The 6,473-nt window shown below is 42.4% G+C and overlaps 1 long non-coding RNA gene across 1 annotated transcript; it reads right to left on the minus strand.

Moving 5' to 3' along the window:
• On the minus strand, positions 1-5,569 carry LOC103187970. Its single transcript, XR_488939.1, has 2 exons — positions 4,779-5,569; positions 1-1,052 (listed from the first exon to the last, which is right to left on the minus strand). It is a non-coding gene; the product is annotated as an uncharacterized LOC103187970 (long non-coding RNA).
• Between the last annotated feature and the right edge of the window lie 904 nt (positions 5,570-6,473).

A 6,473-nucleotide genomic window follows, 5' to 3' on the forward strand; every position in this document is an offset into this window, starting at 1 on the left:
TACAATCAAGATAGTTTATTCGACAATGTAACAGAAATATAAGCAGTCTTGCTTGATGACCAGCACTCGGCTCAGCAACCTGTAGTTCTTACTCTGTGGAGCTCAACTTTCCTTTTGTGTGGCTGTTGTATTTATACCCAGCTAGTTGGTGTATTCGTGATCTGCTCGTGATGGTACTTTTCCACTAGCCTATGTGCCCTTGTGTATGTCCCTCTTGCTTGCTGAGACTACTTTTCTTCCTTGTTCCTTTGCTCACCCTCCCTGTTCTTCCTTAATCAGTATGTTCTCATAACCTTGCACTCCCGTGATCTCGAGTCAGGTGCCCTACTCACAGGCATGTGAGCCATCTATTCTGTTAACCTTTTCTTATACTAACAGTCGCCATCTTGAGAGTGAGAAAATAAGATTTTCAATCTCTCACTTTATGATTTATTACGCTAGCTAACTAGACAGATTGCACCTGTGTAGCCCTTAATAGGAGCGCAAATAACATAAAGACACAATCATTGTGAATAAAATTATGGCTTCGGTAATCACAAAAGCATAAGACATGAGTAATACAAGTTCAGTGCAATTAATTAATCAGATTGATACAGCGGCTGTGATTAGGAATCGGCTTGTTAATGTTGAATGTAGAATATCTCTTCTTAAGATCGGTTAGACTTTTCTTCGTTCCCAAACTTAGACCTTTTTAGTCACGTCCGCCAAGTCGGCAGTGAGACCTTCAACAGCTTGTTTTTGCCATTCATTGTATGGTGAAAAACATATCCTTCAAGGTCGGTATACTCCTTTTGTTCTTGGCAACCTTTATGTACTGATGTTACCAATGTCCTTGAGAGTCCATAGAATCAGTTCTATTTCAGCCAAACAAGTCATGAGTCTTAGCGATATCAGTTTTGGTCACCTTAAGACAAACCAGGATTCTGGGATTGCAAAATGTCCAGTCCCCAACTCGAGTGGGTCAAGCTGACAGCACAGCCATCACCATCAGAATCTTCACGATTCCCTTTTACCTCAACCACCACATCAATCATTTCAGCTAATATTAGCACCTGTAAATACAGCACATTATTATCAATAATATCATGATTAACAAATAGTATGGCCCCAGAAATTTTAAATATTATTTCAGTGGATGTTCTCTCTATCCTTGCCCACTGGCTTCGAGCATTACTGAAATACTGGAATAGTCAAAGTAAATGTTACATAAAATAAATCAGAACAATGATTCTTAATGCTATCACTTCTCCTTCTTGAACTGTCACAGTGTTTACCTATCGACCCCGTCACCGCACGCTCTACCACACCCAACGCATACAAAACCCGCACAGTTGCCAATGTAGACCCTGTCCTGTGCAGGTATTAGCTGCTGTTGTGAAGCAGATGATTGATTGGGTTGCACTTGTCCACTCATCTCCCCCCTCCCCAGACGGTCAAGCTGAAATTGAACATGAAGACCGGCATTGTGGGTGGGAGGGTAAGCAAAGTATAAGTCGTCCCAGAAGAAGTCACTGGAAGGAAAGTGACCTCCAGAGGGTGTAACCAGCCATTGTCAGTTTCTGTAGGAACTAAATCACAAAGTGAAATCTCCCGTTTCTTTAAACACATTAGGTGGTTAATATGATTGCAGTAAAGTGAAGTGGGAACAGAAATTTGATCTATTTGTGCTACTGCCTCAAAATACTTGCACTACTAGCTTTACCAGGGATTCAATTGTAGCTTGGACATGATCAATAGCTGCAAAAAGAGTTTCACTTTATGTGGAAACCAAAGGGTTAACACTCTCTGAGCAGCCTTTGCTGATCAGCATGAAGCAGTGAGTGTTTGTTTGTTTACACAAACCAGAGTGCGAGCAGTCAGTGAATTTAAACTGCTCAGTCAGTGGCTATAGTCAGTGATTTTTAAAGTTGCTCTGCTGTATAAATTTCTTTTCTCTTATTTTTTTTCAATGAACTCATCCTCTCTTAACTTTCGTTAATCTCTTTATTTGAGAGAATAGCATTTTGACCTTTCCTGACTCCTCACAAGTAACAAGCAGACTAAACTATTTCAGGGCTTTCAGATTAACCAATAAGTCATCTCCCTGTTTGATCTAGAGGCATATTGGTGAGACACAAGGATCTATACATTGCTCAATCAGTTGCCTTTAACTCCTTCTGTAATCTTTCTAATTCAGAAGTAACCATTTGTCCCAATCTTTCTTCCAAATTTGACTCTACTACCTTTTTTAGTTTCACCTTTACAATCCTTCGGTATTGGTGGTTTTGTCATTAATCCCTTTATCTTTGCCCCTTTTACCTTCAGAATTAATTTGTCCTGTTTTATCTTTTAAGCCTTGCAGTGAACCCTTGTTCTGCACTTTTTTATTTTTTTCCTCCACAAAGCTGCCACTTGTGCTTTAAGTCTGTCCACTTCTTCATCTTTCTCACGTTTAATCTATCAATTTCTTTTCTTGCTTCATTTCGTTCTGAGTTAAACTTCTCAGATTCATGTTTAGCTCGTCCTAACATCTCTCTTTCACATTCACACACTGTATATGTGACACAGGATAACCCTGTCTAGATTCCCTGGCCATAGCTGCCTGTGTTTGAATCACCTGCTAAGTGCTGGAGGAGGCCCTCCTCCTGGACAATGTGAAGAGGAGGTGACGATGGCCCCTGGCTGCTCTGAGTACCTGTCCTCCGACCCGGTCGAGAGAGAGAGTCCCGAGACTAATGCCCATTGCCCCCACACTGATAGCATTTATCCTGGTTAGCCTTGTCTTGCGCCCACGTTCGGGCCCCTTCCCCCTTTACTGCGTCCACGACCATTCTCGCGACTTTGATAATCTTGGCAAACTTATCCTCTTTTTGTTCATTCTGTCTACTGTGTTTCCGGAATTCTTCCCTTCGTTTGTTAGCTTTGTTAATAAAAGCCTGACTCAACGCATCCTTTCCTTTTCCAACCATTTCCTATTTTAATACTAATCTTTTATCCACACAATTTTCACAATGCAAACACAAGTTCAATTTTACAAAAGGCCTCAAACCCTTTTACAACTGGCCTTAAACCACACAATTAGCACAATTTTTCAACAAAACAAATTTTAACCCCGGTGGCCTCAAACCACACAATTTTCACAAAAGGCCTCAAACCTTTTAACCGGTTAATCCGGGTGGCCTCAAACCACCACAATCCGTGCTTCTCTGGTTTGTTCAAATAACCTGTCCGAACCCACACGTCTGTTTGTTCAGTTAGCAAGGATCCTGCCGACTACGCCAAATTGTTGAATTCCTTCTACTGTAATTGGATCCTCGCCATTAACCAATAAAGGTCTGAACACAGAGTTGTACAATCAAGACAGTTTATTCAACAATCTTAACAGAAATATACTACCAGATAAGCAGTCTTGCCTGATGACCAGCACTCAGCTCAGCGACCTGTAGTTCTTACTCTGTGGAGCTCAACTTTCCTTTTGTGTGTCTGTTATATTTATGCCCAGCTAGTTGGTGTATTCGTGATCTATTCGTGATGGTAGCCTATGTGTCCTTGTGTATGTCCCTCTTGCTTGCTGAGACTACGTTTCCTCCTTGTTCCTTTGCTCCCTGTTCTTCCTTAATCAGTATGTTCTCATAACCTTGCATTCCCGTAGTCTCTAGTCAGGCGCCCTACTCACAGGCCACTGCGTATGAGCCATCTATTCTGATAACCTTTTCTTATACTAACAACGTAGAACCATGAAACTTGCAGGCAAATGTGGCAGCCAATTTTACGTAAAGCATTGTCCCATAAATAGACAAAATGAATGACCAAATTTTATTTGGGTGATTGTTGGTCTGAGCACCGAGAGAAATTCCCTTCTCTATTTGAGTAGTGTCATGGGATCTTTAACATCCACCTCAACAGGCAGAAAGGACCTCCCTCAGTTTTAACATATCCACAGGAAAGAATCTCCACTCCAGCAGCATAGCCCCCCCACACTGCATTGGAGTGTCAGCCTGAACTCAATTCAAAGTCCTAAATGGGGCTTCAACCGACAGCCTACTGACTCAGAAGCAAGAGCCGTACCAACTGATCCAGCAAAGCATAACTAATAAACAGACCATGCAGCTGTTTGCAATCAATTAATTGATTCAGTTAAGGTTAAATGATTTTAACCGGTCTCTATCCTCCCAATGAAACTAAAACCCTTATGAATGTATACATTAAAGATTCAAAGTAGTATGAATAAAATGGGTACTTTTCTCTTCAGGCTAGAAGAAAGGTGAAACAAGGCATGAGGTAACCTGCCAAGTTATTTGAGGCAGAAGACTTGACAACGACTTTGAGGCCAGTGCCCACTGATTGGAGGGAGCGGGTAGGCTGGTAAGGTTTTAGTAGGTCGCAGAGGTAGGGAGGAGCAAGACAATGGCGGGCTTTAAAGGGAGGACAAGGATCTGAAACTTGATCCTCTGGGGGATAGGGAGTCAGTGAAGCCGTGACGAGAATGGGGTGATCGGCTACGGAGCTTAATAATAATACTTGCATTTGATATAGCGCCTTATCACGTCATTTGGACATCTCAAAGCGCTTCACAGGATATAATGTAAAGTGGATTGACTCTTTGTGGGCGAAACGCGGCAATGTCCTACAAATAGTCGTAGATTGAATGACTAAATTATCTTTTTAGTGGGATTATTACACCTGGAAAGTAATCCGTCAATCGACTAACAACCACATTCCTACTTATTGCTAGGAAGTGTGTGGAGTAAGGAAAGTTGCCTAATGCAAAAAAATTGCATTATAAACCTTATGCTTACCTTCATCCTCCTGAGCCTTCCAGTCAATGGGGATCTTCCCCACACTCTCCAGTAACTCATTGGTTCAGGAGACCTGTCTGCAGCCCAGGAAACCTGTGCGGAGAGGTGGGGAGGAGTCTGGAACACATGGCGTCACTTCCGGTTGATGGAGCCGCCCTTCCTCTGCGCATAGGCTCCTCACAGCATGAAAACCGGTCCTTGAGGCTTTTGGTTCAGACCGGTCCACCACCTGCTAATCGCGCTCATTGTGCTGCCTCGGATCATCAGCACTGCATTCAACAGCAACAGGACTTTGCTTAGCCCATCCAGTCAGATTGCCATGTCCTGGATGTTCAAAGCCTTCAATGTCAGATTGCAGCTTCTTGTACACTAATGCAGGAGAAGACATGAGCTGTAGAGTTTTGAATAATCTGCAGCTTGTGGAGGGAAGAATTGAGAAGTCAGTCAAGTAGGTGGTTAGCATAGTCAAACCTGGACATAAAGAAAGCATGGATGAGGATCTCAGCAGTCTGAGAAGAGAAGTAGTGGTGGAAGCAGGCAATATTGCAGAGGTGGGGGAAGGCAGAAAGGGTCATCGCATGATCTGTGGTTTAAAATTCATTTGAGGATTGAAAAGCTAAGTTTCTGTCCTGGCTCAGTGAGGTGCAGAGAGCATGCATGATTAGAGATGCAGTCAGCGTCTGAGGCGAGGAGACACTGACGGGAACCAAGCAGGAAAACCACGGGCTTGTTGACAATCAGATGGAGAAGGTTAGCTCTCATCTAGGACTTGATATCAGGACAGCAGTGATCCTGGATCATGGTGCTTGCAGAGAGATAAAGTTGGATATCATCCGTATACATGTTTGCAGATGATAATAATAATCCTTGCATTTGATGTAGAGCTTTTCACGTCTTCTAGATGTCTCAAAGCGCTTCACAGAATATGCTGTAAAATGGATTGACTGTATATTTGTGGGCAAAACGTGGCAGCCAATTGCACACAGCATTGTCCCGCAGTCATGGATTGAAAATGAACAATTTTATTACTGTTTTGTTTTTTGGAGGGATTATTATTAGGTATCTGGAGTAAGGAAACTTGCCCAAGATTTCGCCCTGTGAACCCAGGTGTCATGCTTGCAAGGCGAGTGCTCTAACCACTGAGCTACAGAGCTCCACAAAGTTCCATCCATTGAACACCTCCAGTTAATACGGTTTGCTCCATGCAACAGAAATATCCTTTTCCTCAGCTTTGCAGTCCTTCATGGTACTCTGCTGGTTGCTTTCCTCAAAGCTAATTAACCAGTGACAATGTCTGAAGGAAGCGTGCAGATATATGAAAACTCCTCCATACTGTTAAAACAAACAATTGTGTGCACAATTGGCTGCCGCATTTTGCCCATAAATATACAGTCAATTCACTTCACAGCATATTCTGAAAGATGTGAAAAGCACTATATCAAAATGCAAGGATTATTATTATTAAAATGCAGCTTGCTTTGTGGGTCCGTATAATTGGCAGGAAGTTCTGAAATATCCAAATACTTTTTGGCTGGTTTAAAGGATGGTGGAGCATCAATGCTGCAAAGATCATTCAGTTTTCATGGTAATGTCCTCTCTGCTTCAGATTTTTCCAAACCCGGCTTTTCTTCCCAACACTCGCTCCACCGATGCCAGAACGAATAAAGTTTGGATCCTTAAATACCGGAGGTTTTG

The sequence above is a fragment of the Callorhinchus milii genome, unplaced genomic scaffold (genome assembly GCF_018977255.1).
Source record: "Callorhinchus milii isolate IMCB2004 unplaced genomic scaffold, IMCB_Cmil_1.0 Scaffold5, whole genome shotgun sequence".
Lineage (NCBI taxonomy): Eukaryota > Metazoa > Chordata > Chondrichthyes > Chimaeriformes > Callorhinchidae > Callorhinchus > Callorhinchus milii.